This window comes from Archocentrus centrarchus, chromosome 13 (genome assembly GCF_007364275.1).
Source record: "Archocentrus centrarchus isolate MPI-CPG fArcCen1 chromosome 13, fArcCen1, whole genome shotgun sequence".
Lineage (NCBI taxonomy): Eukaryota > Metazoa > Chordata > Actinopteri > Cichliformes > Cichlidae > Archocentrus > Archocentrus centrarchus.
In genome coordinates this window covers 41,758,432-41,770,526 of record NC_044358.1, presented here as the reverse complement: position 1 = coordinate 41,770,526, position 12,095 = coordinate 41,758,432, and the positions used below count along the sequence as shown (strand labels likewise).

Genomic DNA, 12,095 nt, shown 5'->3' with positions numbered 1-12,095 from the left:
GATTCACTCGGGCGATATCACGCCCCCGCGTATCCTGGCTAAAGACACCTCTATTCACGCTTTTAAGGCAGATGACTTGTGTTGACATATGTGCAGCCCCACCTGCATTTATATACCCCGTCGTCACAGTTATCCCTCAGTACTTATGCTCTTCTGCTCAGGTGGCCTAAATAGCTACTGCTAACCCGTCATCAGCCCAGTGTGTCGCCACTGCTGTACAGTTCTCCAAGGCAACATGTCTCTTTTTTTTCCCCTGATTCGCCGCTCAGCTGAGAAGCTGCAGGTGGACTGACTCTCTCCTCTTCCAGCTCAGAAGCCATCATGGTTTGCAGGGTTTTTCCTCTCACCCGAGCCCACGACAGTCAAAAACTGCCTTCCCATCTTCCCAGATTTAGCTTTTAAGCTAATCTCTTTATGGAACAAACTGCTATCTACCCACATCACTGTTCCTGGATAAGGACAGTATCTGGAGCCTGTGGCATGGAGGAAGCTGGCTTAGCCAACCCACCTCCAGTGGAGGCATCTTTGGAGGTTTACTTGGCCCTGTCCCACAACCATGGTGTGAGTGGCCCCTTAAATCTTCCATCCACGCGCTGCAGATTTATCGAGCTCAGGTGGGCACTGCCCATGCCATGAGCGCCGTGATTATGCACCAGATGTACCGGGTCATGTGCCTGGCAGAGTTCGGGTCACTGGTTCCCCCAGACTACATTCTCTGTGTGTCCCACTGTGCAGAGCTGTCCCTGGGCAGAGGGATGGCTTCAACAGTAATGGCACAGCTGCATCTCTGGCTGACCCTCTCTGATGTCCCAGATAGTGACAGGGCTGTTTTTAGTTCCATGAGCCAGTGTCTGTTGTCAAGTTATTTGGGCAGTCACGCAAAGCCATTCAGACTAAATTTGAACTGAGGCAGAAAATTTGAAGAAGCAGACAGATGCTCTGCACAATATCATCCAATATCAGATACAAAGCCTGAGCTGGCAGCTAGCTTTCACACGCCCATCGTCTCTCTGCCCACCAGCAAGAGAGTAGCACTCACTGCTACTGTGGGTGTGTCACCAGCAAGAGCACAGCCTCTGGGTCGGGTTCCACGCCAGTTGGTTTGTAGCAAAGGCCCACCTTTGGTGGCCCAAAAGGGAATCCACATTCAGGAGGAAGAAGCTTTAGTCCTCCTAACTGTGGGATTGAATGGAGAGAGGCCTTTCCAAAAAAACTATGTGAATGTACATGTTCCCATGTTACAATCAATAAAAGATGCATATTCTCAAACAATTGCACACTTGGGCGGGGGGAACACAATGCCTCACCTGCAGTGCTGCAGATCAGCCGCCTGGCATCTCACCTCCCCTCTTGCATCCCCACGAAGAGGGGATGCATGCTTGCGTCCCCTCTTCGTGGATGGTGAGAACCGCCGTCACGTTACTGGTGACAGTTTCAGGCCAGGCCGCCTTGTTTCTGTGGAGTAATAAGTACTACCGTAGGGAACAAAGCAGCGATGATACTAAAGGAGAAAACACACTGCTGCAGAGTAAAGGTCCTCACTTCGGAGACTAACAAAGGTTGGTACAGATGCTTTTTTGTTGTTCCAAAAGAAGGGGGAAGTGTTTGTCCCATTCTTGACCTGCGAGTCTTTAACAAAATTCCTGTGAACATAGAAGTTCAAGGTACTGACACTCAGACAGCTTTTGAATGCAGTCGGTTTATGACAATTGATCTAACAGGTACTTATTTTGTGTTACTGTACACCTGGACCACAGGCAATTTCTGAGGTTTCAATTCAAGGGCATAGGCTGCAAATACCTGGTGCTGCCAGTCAGGCTGTCTCTCACACCTCACATCTTCACGAAATGTAAAGATAAGATGACATGAGATGAGATAAAAGTTTTAAGGACAGATAAGAAAAGAATGAGAGTAAGTTAAGGATAAAATAAATAAAACAAAATAAAATAAAATAGAATGGAATCGAATAAAGTAAAATAAAATACAGCTATCAATGATTAAAAAAACACTATACATTTGTAGCAGTTAAATCTGTATACCACATATCCAGTATGCATTATGGGTGGAGGAATGTAAATAAATATAAATGTATCTGTAATATATGTATAAGGTGCAATGTATGCATAAAGTGAGGGCAGTGGAGGTCAAGTGTCCCAGTGACTCATGACTTCATGATGCGTTATACAGTCTAACTGCTGTTGGGACGAATGACTTGTGAAAGCGCTCCTTCCTGCAGCGAGGATGTTTCAGTCTCTGACCGAAGGAGTCACTCACCCACCACCATCACAGACTCCAGAGGACATCCCAGCACAGAGCTAGACCTCCACACCAGTTTGTTGATCCTGCTCCTGTCCCCTTCAGTGCATCCATCCCCACAGCAATCCACTGCATAGAAAAATGACAGATGCTACCACTGAGTCATAAAAAGTCTTTAGCAGAGTCCTGCAGACACCAAAGGACCTCAGTCTCCTCAGCAGTCGGAGTCGACTCTGGCCCTTCTTATACAGGACGTCTGTGATTGTAGTCCATCCAACTTGTTATTGAGGTGAACACCCAGGTACTTGTAAGAGACTACTGTCTCGATGTCTTTTACGTCTTTTGCGTCTGTTATGCATCCGATGATGGTCGTATCATGTGAGAACTTCTTTAGGTGGCAATGGTCTGAGTTGTACCTGAAGTCTGACGTGTACAGACTGAATAGAAAGGGTGAGAGGACCGTACCCTTGGGTGCTCCTGTGCTGCAGACTACCACATCAGACACACAGTCATGGAACCTCACATACTGTGGTCTGTTGGTGAGGTAGTTGATGGTCCATCCAGTCACCTGCCTATCCGCTCCAGCTTCCTCCATCTTCCCTCTCAGCAGTGCAGGCTGGATGGTGTTGAAAACGCACTGGAGAAGTCAAAGAACATGACCCTCACAAAGTTCCCCGCCTGCTGTAAGTGAGAAAAGGATCTGTGCAGCAGGTAGATGATGGTATCATCTCCCACCCCGATGGTAGGCAAACTGCAGGGGGTCCAGCACTGAGCTCACCAGTGGGCAAAGGTGGTGCAGGATGAGCCTCTCCATGGTTTTCATCAGTCAGGGCCACAGGTCTGTAGTGGTTTGGCTCCCTTGGGTGTGCGATCTTTGGCACTGGTACCACGCAGGAAGTCAGTTCAGGGACCCTCTCCAGATTCAGGCTCGGGTTGAAGATATGAGTCATCTCCACATTCTGAAACAGTGTTAACATGAATGCCTTCATACACTGATGAATGTACATCAGACTTCTTATGATCAAACAACACATTTAAATGTGTCAGACATTGATTGTTCCTGTGTTTTAATCCATTACTCTGTCTGCTGCTTCTTTTCTTTTGCTTTCTTCCTCTTTTAGACGGCTGTTATATGCATCAGTGGTCACTTTTGTCATTGCTACACTCACATTTCCTCCTGGCTTTGGACAGTTTATGGCTGGAAGCGTAAGTTCCTCAAACTCATATAAAACACATATATGTATTATATACTATTACAGTCGATATGAAAGAAAGCCTGAGGCATTATAACCCGTTATATATATATATATATATATATATATATATATATATATATACCGTATTTTTCGGACTATACGTCGCTCCGGAGTATAGGTCGCACCAGCCAAAAAATGCATAATAAAGAAGGAAAAAACATATATAGGTCGCACTGGACTATAAGTCGCACTTTTTTTTGGGGGGGGGGTTGATAGAATCCGAGACCCAGAGCAGAAATTCCATCTTGAACGGCAATTTAAAATAATAATGGATTAAAAAACAGGACGAACACGGTTACGCCTACGTTATGCTAACGTAACACATTCAGCTACATGACACACAACGAACACGTGTTCGGTATGTTAACGTAACATTAAGTTATTCAGATAATCATAGCATAAAGAACATACTAACAAGTTAACCAAACCATCAATCCATTGAATTCTTCATCCTCGGTGTCACTTCTAAACAATTCCGTACACTCCGTAGACGAAGCGCCGCTTCCTCTTCTGTGTCGCGTTAGTCAGACTCGTCGTCAGCTGCAGTTCCAATTATTCCAGCCTTTCTGAATCCCAACAGGATGGTTTGTCACTGAAGCCCATGTTTTCTTGATCCATCCAATGACTTCCAGGAAAGTTGGGTGGCGCATTCTCCCAGTTGCCGTTAAGCTGTGCTCTCCATACATCATCCACTGCGCCCACAGGTTACGCAAGACTGCCTTAAAGCTGCAGTTCACGGAGATGTCAAGTGGCTGGAGTATTTTGGTTCATGTGTTATAAATGTCACATATACGTCGCTCCAGAGTATAGGTCGCACCCCCAGCCAAACTATGAAAAAAAGTGCGACTTATACTCCGGAAAATACGGTATATATATATATATATATATATATATATATATATATATATATATAGTAGGTGTGTATTTTTATTATGCATTCAAATGTACAAAAATGATATACATGTGTCACTGTGTTGTTGTGGTCTTCATGCAACTAAGCCAACTTAGACCATCACATTGTTAATATAACAACTTAATTACCATTCATGCCAGGGTGTGGCTGTTTTTTTTAATGCTTGAAACATGTTCGCATGTATTTGTGTGTCACCTGGACACTTGGATGAGCAAAGTTGTGATTCTGTTTTATAATGTAAATAAAAACAGAACATAATGATTTACAGATTTCACAAACCCATATTTTATTCACAATAAAACATAGAAAACATGTCCAATGTTTAAACTGAGAAAATGAACCATTTTAAGAAAAAGAAAAATCATTTTGAATTTGATTGCAGCAACACGTCTCAAAAAGCTGGGACAAGCCATGTTTACAACTGTGAAGCATCCCCTCTTCTTAGAGGGGATAAATGTCCATAAATGTTTGGGCCTTATTTGTCATATTTTTTATTTCATGATGTGCCAAATATTTTCAGTTGGTGAATGGCCAGTTCAGCATCAGGACTCTTCTACTGTGAAATCATGCTGTAGTAATAGATGCAGTATGCATTTAAGCATTATCTTGCTGAAATGTGCGAGGTCTTCCCTGAAAAAGGTGTCATCTAAATGGGAGCATATGTTGTTCTAAAACTTGTATATAACTGGTACTGTTCCAGATGTGCAAGTTGCCGATTCCATATGGACTTCCATACTATCAGAAATGCAAGCTTTTGAACTGAGCACTTATTAATAGCTGGATGGTCTCTCTCCTCTTTAGTCCAGAGGACAGGGTGTTCAAATTTCAATTCCTCAGAACAGTTATCCACTTTGTCCATTTTAAATGAGCTTTAGCCCAGAGAACATGGCAGCATTTCTGGATCATGTTCACATATGGCTTCTTCCTTGCGTGATAGAGCTGTATTTGTGGATGACATGGTAAACTGTGTTCACAGACAGTGATTTCTGTGAGTCCACAACAGAATCATACCTGTTTTTGCAGTGCTGCCTGAGTCCCTGAAGATCTTATCCCTTGGTTTCAGAGATTTCTCCAGATTCTCTGAATCTTTTGACGATGTAGACGATGAGGTATTTAGTCTATTCAAGTTTACATTGAGGACCATTATTCTGAAATTGTTCCACAATTTGTGGACAGTTTTTTGCAGATTGGTGAACCTCGGCCCATCTTTACTTCTGAGAAACTCTGCCTCTCTAAGATGCTTTTTTTAATACCCAATCATGTTACTGACCTGTTGCCAGTTAACCTAATTAGTTGCAAAATGTTCCTCCAGCTGTTGCTTCTTAGGTACTCTTACTGTTCCAGCCTTTTGTTGCCCCCGTCCCAACTTTTTTTTGAGACATGTTGCTGCCATCAAATTCAGTGAGCTAATATTTATCATGAACTGGTTGAATGTTTCACATTAAACATTTGATATGTTTTCTGTGTTCTATTGTGAATTAAATACGGGTTTGAAATTTACAGATCATTGCATTCCATTTCTATTCCAAGTTTTCCAGAGTTGGGTTGGTACTTTAATCAAACCATCTCCCATGCTAACAGAGTGTAGGGTTGTGTGCTTAGTATGAGCAACAGTAACAGCAAATGTTCATGCAATTTAAGGCATTAAAAAAAAAAAAAAACAACCAAACAAAAGAAGAAAAACAAAATCCCTTTATGTCCTACAGAACATCTTTCACAGTTAGAAAAGCATGAAGCAAAGGAGAATATCCAGAAGCCACACAAGTTTCACTCGATAGAGAGGCTGCTTTTTAGAGGTCTGCAAGTTGGGTGACTAGGGCCACTCAGAGGCTTTTGTAGATGTGAGTCATTCATCACAATAGCTGTTAATAAAGACAATCTCCACTTGAGTTTGGATGAAATGATGTAGAAGACAAATTTAAACACATTCTTAATTTGAGCTTTTCTAATTCAGTTCCATTCAGCTAAAAATTAGTCAGTATAATGATGAAAATTAAACAGCTGTACAACACGACAAACCCAAATCTGTGTGATTAAAAGTTTAACTGGTACCTCTGTGTAAGGTACTGGTGATGTTACACAGCATCAAAGACAAATAGGTGATGGTTGTGAGTATAAAGTATAAATTTGGCCATATTTTCTCAGGGCCTCAGCATGCACATGTGACCAAAGTTTGGCTTCAGTAAAGTTTTACACTGAAGAATTGCATCATTTTACAAAATGGTTCTTTTTTTTTCATTATGAGATGCTCTCTCATTATAATTCATTCCTAATACTTTTAATTTTAATGAGAAACTTTTTACAAGATTCTTTTTACATTATTATTCCATGTTGTCTTTGTGAGATACTACTTATTTACTTTTTTTAATAATAAATTTGATTAAAAATCTCTCTTCGTATGAATATAGGAACAGATTATATATTTCCAAACTACCATTAAAGTGATAATGTAAAATGCAAAGACTTAAGAAGTGATAGTGTAACTCAAAGAGAGTTGGTTGTGTTTATGCGCTTAGTCATTGTTTGTGTGTATTGTATCAATGAGTCTCTGTGACTGGCCACCAGCTCGGCCCCTTATAATTATGACAACATTAATGTATCTTACTGTAATGTAAAAATACGTTTTTTTTCCCCCTTTTCAGTTAAAAAATTTATGTTATTCTAAATAAAGCATCATTTGGTTTATAGCTGACCCAGATAGAGGCTTTGGTGTCATGTCTGGACAACCAAACGTGGGCCAAACAGGGCATCGCTGAGGAGTTTGACCACAGTGGACATGAACAAGCCTGGATTCACCCGCAAGTCAGCGTCTTTGTCATACTGGGCCTCTTCTTCATAATGAAGGTAAGAGGAGGTAAAATCTATTTTAAAAACTGAGGGGTTTTAACATTAAATTTTTGTCTGATGTTTGCCATTTTTCAAAATGTAAAAACTGAATTTCTCACTGTTTTTATCTTTGTTTCCACCTGTTAGCCTCTGTCTCTCCTTTCTGGTTACTCCCCTTCCTTGTCTTTTTAGTTTCCCTCTGCATTGCAGTGTGTATGCTGGAACAGGACATAAAATCCATACACAATGTGTGACAGGATGTACTGCATTATAGATCCAAGCTGTCTTCGCCCTTTTATTTAACACTGGAGCAAAGCTAATGTCGGCTGTGGTCCGGTTTCCTCTTTTGCCCTTCCTCTCAGCCCAGGAAGGCCCAGCTCTGGCTTGGAGCTATCCCAATTAAAACCACACTTTCCAATAAAACCACTGGAGATGAGCAGGAGTTGTCACAGAATTACAGTTATACAGAACAAGAAAGCAATCAAGCGCCTCCCGTTAGTGTAGCCTTAAGCAGTTAGTAAAGCAAAGACAAAGGGAAGAAGAAAAAGATGCCCCAGAGCTGCACCCAGCAGGACATTTATACTATTCCCTGGGGGACTTTTCTCCACCCCCCCTTTGTCCTTAATTAAATTGCATAGGTTTCACCCATCGAAACCTAACCCCCCAACCGATCATCTTTTGGTTATACTACACCTACTCTGAAGTCACATGCCTAAGGCTACACATCACAGGGGTACTTCTTAATTTATGACAGTTCAAACAGATGCAACAAAAAAACACAGAGTATGGAACTCCATTTTTGGAGCGTACCTGTCATAAGACTTTACTGAAATCCAACATGGGGTTACAAGAGTCATGTGAAACAGAGATGTGCCTGCACCTCACAAGGCCACAAGCACATATGAGCATCAGATCTAACAGGCCTTACCTTCAACCCAGTAGTCTAGAAGCATGCAGTGTTCATTACTCCAGTGTGTGTGACTAATATACTTTTTATTACATGATAAATAATGACAGTAGATATCAGTATAAAGGTGATAAAAAATTCCCAACACTAATAGGCCAATATTGGAACAGATCACATCCTTTCTCCTCACTGGTAAAGAACAAAGGGGGAGTCCATGTTTTAAAAAATGTTGGAAAGTCCCTCTGAATGTTTTACATTTATTTTCCCTGGAGGTCGTTAAACATTTTGTGGCTTTGGTGATGGATCACTGAGAGAAAGGGCTGATGTGGAGAGGATTCCGCAGTCAGCTTCAAGAAAAAAATACATTCCTAATTCTGTGCAGGAATGTGGCTCTGATCCCTGTCGTTCTAGAAGTTGTAAGATGGATCTCCATGGATCAAACTTGCATTTCCAGCACATCCGAAAGATGCTGAATTTGGGAAATTTAAAGGTCAAATCAACACCTTTGTAGTTTTGTCATTTTCATCAAACCAATCCTGAACAATTTTGGCTGTCTGGTAAAAATCCTGCTGAGGCGGTACGTGTCATGTAATACCCAAACAAGTGACTACAAATAGCAGCACAATGGCCAGAGCATCAGACTGCCTTTGCCATGATCCATCAGACCCGGCCACCTTCTCCTTTTGGTCCGTGATTTCAGTGAGAGCAGAGTGTGGTGGAATTAAGGCAGTGCACTCTCTTGGCCTTTTTGGAATCAAGAAGCCGAACAGTTAATATATATTCATTCCTCTTTTTTGCCTCCCATGCTCCTGTTTTTCTTCAAAACTCAGGAACAAAAAACTACATGCAACATGTAAGCTGCAGGTGGTCCTCTAACTTTAAAGTCTCTTTGCAGAGATTTTATTATTTATTGGTGCATCTGTTACTTTCCAGCATGCCTTGCTTTTTTTTTTTTTTTTTAAATTCTTCAACTATGAATCACCACATTTTTATGTTTCATATTGTGTCTTACAAATTGGTCCTTTAAAATTCAACGACACAAAATAATCTAAATTGAACTAACAAAGTAAACAAGTAGAGGTCTCTTTTTGCCAAAAGACAAACACAAACTACCCTTCATAAAATGACCATTAAGTTCGGAAAACAGAATTAAAGCCAAGCTTGCTGTCCTACAAAATGTGGTTAAAGACACACAGTGAAACAGGAATTCAACTCTTTCCAAAACTCCGGTGTCAAAGTTATGTAAGCACAGAGATTGATGATGTGCACTGCACTGCAGTGGTGCCAGAAACTGACTCACTATCATTGTTTCTCAACAATAGAGGATGTCTGTCACAGCTGTTTTTCTGGTATCTCTAAACAAAGGACAGTCAGGGGAGACTGCTCTCTCTCTCCCTCTCCTTCCTCGTAGTGATTTTTTTTTTTTTATTCAACTTGGCAGCCATCTTGTCTTGTTGCATATTTTCATGTTGAAACCTCAGGACTTCAGTTCCAGCAGCTGGTCAGCAAATCAGCCTGATATATATATTTTAATTATTTGGTTTGGCACAGTGCAAAACAGGAAGCGCCCTAAGTGAGAAAGGTGAAGTCTCGCACACACACAAACCTGCAAACTCATTTGGCATGCTTTGCAGTTCAATGCTATTTTTAGTGGTGTGCAATTATGCACATCAACAGCTCTCAGGAAGAGATGGGTTTATTAACATAGGGACGTGTCCTCCAGCCTGTGTTAGTACGCTGGTATTTGTTAGTGTGTGTGCATCAGAGTGACAGAGAGCTGGCGGGACTGTAATTGGAGTGGGAATAGAAGAAGGGCCCCCGAGGGTCCCATGACGGCGACAGACTGTGTGTGTATGAGTGTGTCACATTCAGAGGACAGAGGGCTCCCAAATGACTGACAAATTAGAGTATAAATGTCCTGGATAGTGCGTCGTAACTGATACCCTTGACTTGACTATCCTTCACTTCTCCTGTCTGCCTACTTGTGTTCTCCTGGTTTTTATTGTTTTCCTTCATTTGGTCAAATACCAATAAATCAAAATGGACCTCGACACAAGAAGCAATAATTTGTTTCTAGTGCTCTAATAAGTATAGAACTTAATTTAATCAGGAGGAACCAAACGAGACTAAAGCTTGAGTTTGCTGTAGTTTATTGCAAGTATATAATCAAAAAAAGTACAATTACATTATTCAAGGAGAATCCAACTGAAAGTGTGACCTGAGGTGATCTATTCCATCTATGAGGTACATCAGTGGTTGCCTTATAAGGTATTATTGCAATTTATATTGATTTCTCACTCCTGCTCTAAAAGCCCTCACCCTGTAAAATATATTTCCAAAGAGAAGTAAAGCATGTCCATCCATTCGTTGTCTTAACAATTTTCCAACACTGTAATTCATTCATTCATTAAGTTAATTGTTAAGTTTGTGAGCCTTTGTAGAGGCCTGTCGCTTGTTAGGTAACCAGGAGTAAAAACTGGGTTCAGCTCATACAGCCTCACCCATAAATTGCTGCATACCCATAATGTTAAACTTTATGTTACATTTATCTGATAATATTTGTATTTAACTGGAAGTAGTATTCTGACCTTGTATTTTCAAGTATTTTAAAACTGTGTATTTGATGCTTTTATTTACATAAAGAAGCTGAATAACCTTTCCAAAAAGGCGTGAACACGTGCAAACAAGCACTGCTCACAGTTAAGAATGTGGAAGCAAAGTGTTTGATTTTATCTTTAAAATTACTTATACATTTGAACTTTTTAAATATTTACTAATCAATTTACCGAGTCGATTATTCAGTTCAAGAGCTATTCAAATAATTTAGCATTAGAACTTCTTTCCTTTTCCTCTTGTCAGTACCTTCATGGATTGGATAACCAAAATCTTAGGCCAACATTCTCAGTTGTACCTCATCATTCAGGAAGTGGAACTGTGCTAAAAATCATGGGTTTAAGGTATTTCCAAACTTTCTGTACTTGGTTCAGTTGAAACAAACTCTTATGTGTGGAATTTTAATAAGATTTCTAATATAGCACTTGAGTCCAGTCAAGTAAGCATCGATCATTATCTTCTTAGCACTGCTCTATGTATCACTGCAGCATTTTCTCTCCATAAGTAAATATGACCGCCTTTTAAAACTCATCTCTCTTCAGCCATCTTCTTGAACTTACTGTAGGTACACCTATACATGCACACACACACACACCAACCTGACGATAATGCTCCGTTTTTGTTTCTTTCTTAATTAACAGTCTCTGCACTCACCTAGTGCACTGTTAGCCAACTGGCAGAGTCCACTCATTACCCAGGGTTTATTTCAAGGTCTTTGATAAATGAAGAGTGAAAGTGACAGCTCAATCTAACTTCAGCAATAAGTCTCACATGGTTGCCTCCTCACTGCTGGTAGAGGATTCGCCTTGATGACCTTCATGACCTTCATGACTTTTCTTTCTTTATCTGCCTCTTTTTTTATCTCCTAGTTCTTAATGACTACCGTGGGCTTCACCATTCCAGTGCCCTGTGGAGCCTTCATGCCATCATTTGTCATTGGTAAGAAGTAAATGGCTAAGTGTGTTTGTGTTTGTGTGTAGAGGAACAGAAAAATAATTGAAAAACATGAACCCTTAACCCTACTGTACAGGATTACTTTTGTGTCTTGTCCTCTTGTCCTTGTCCTCCTGACATTTCAACAGAAACAACGAAGAAACTTTGTTATTACTTTTGCTATTTAGTGCCAGAGATATAAGTTTCTTAGTACTCTTAATTATGGATGATATCCGTGTATAATGCCACTTTACTCTTAGGTTAGTCAGCCATCTGTCCCTAATCTTGTTTCACAGGTTATTGAACTTAAGTGGATCTTCCAACTAAGTGCATATGCCGCCCGTCCATCCATGTTCTCCCACTTAGCTAATTCTGGATTATGAGGGGGTGG

General features: G+C 40.8%; 1 pseudogene; it reads left to right on the top strand.

Annotated features, from left to right (window-relative positions):
* Positions 1–12,095, top strand: part of LOC115790644 (chloride channel protein 2-like) — a 92,934-nt pseudogene that overhangs the window by 42,242 nt on the left and 38,597 nt on the right.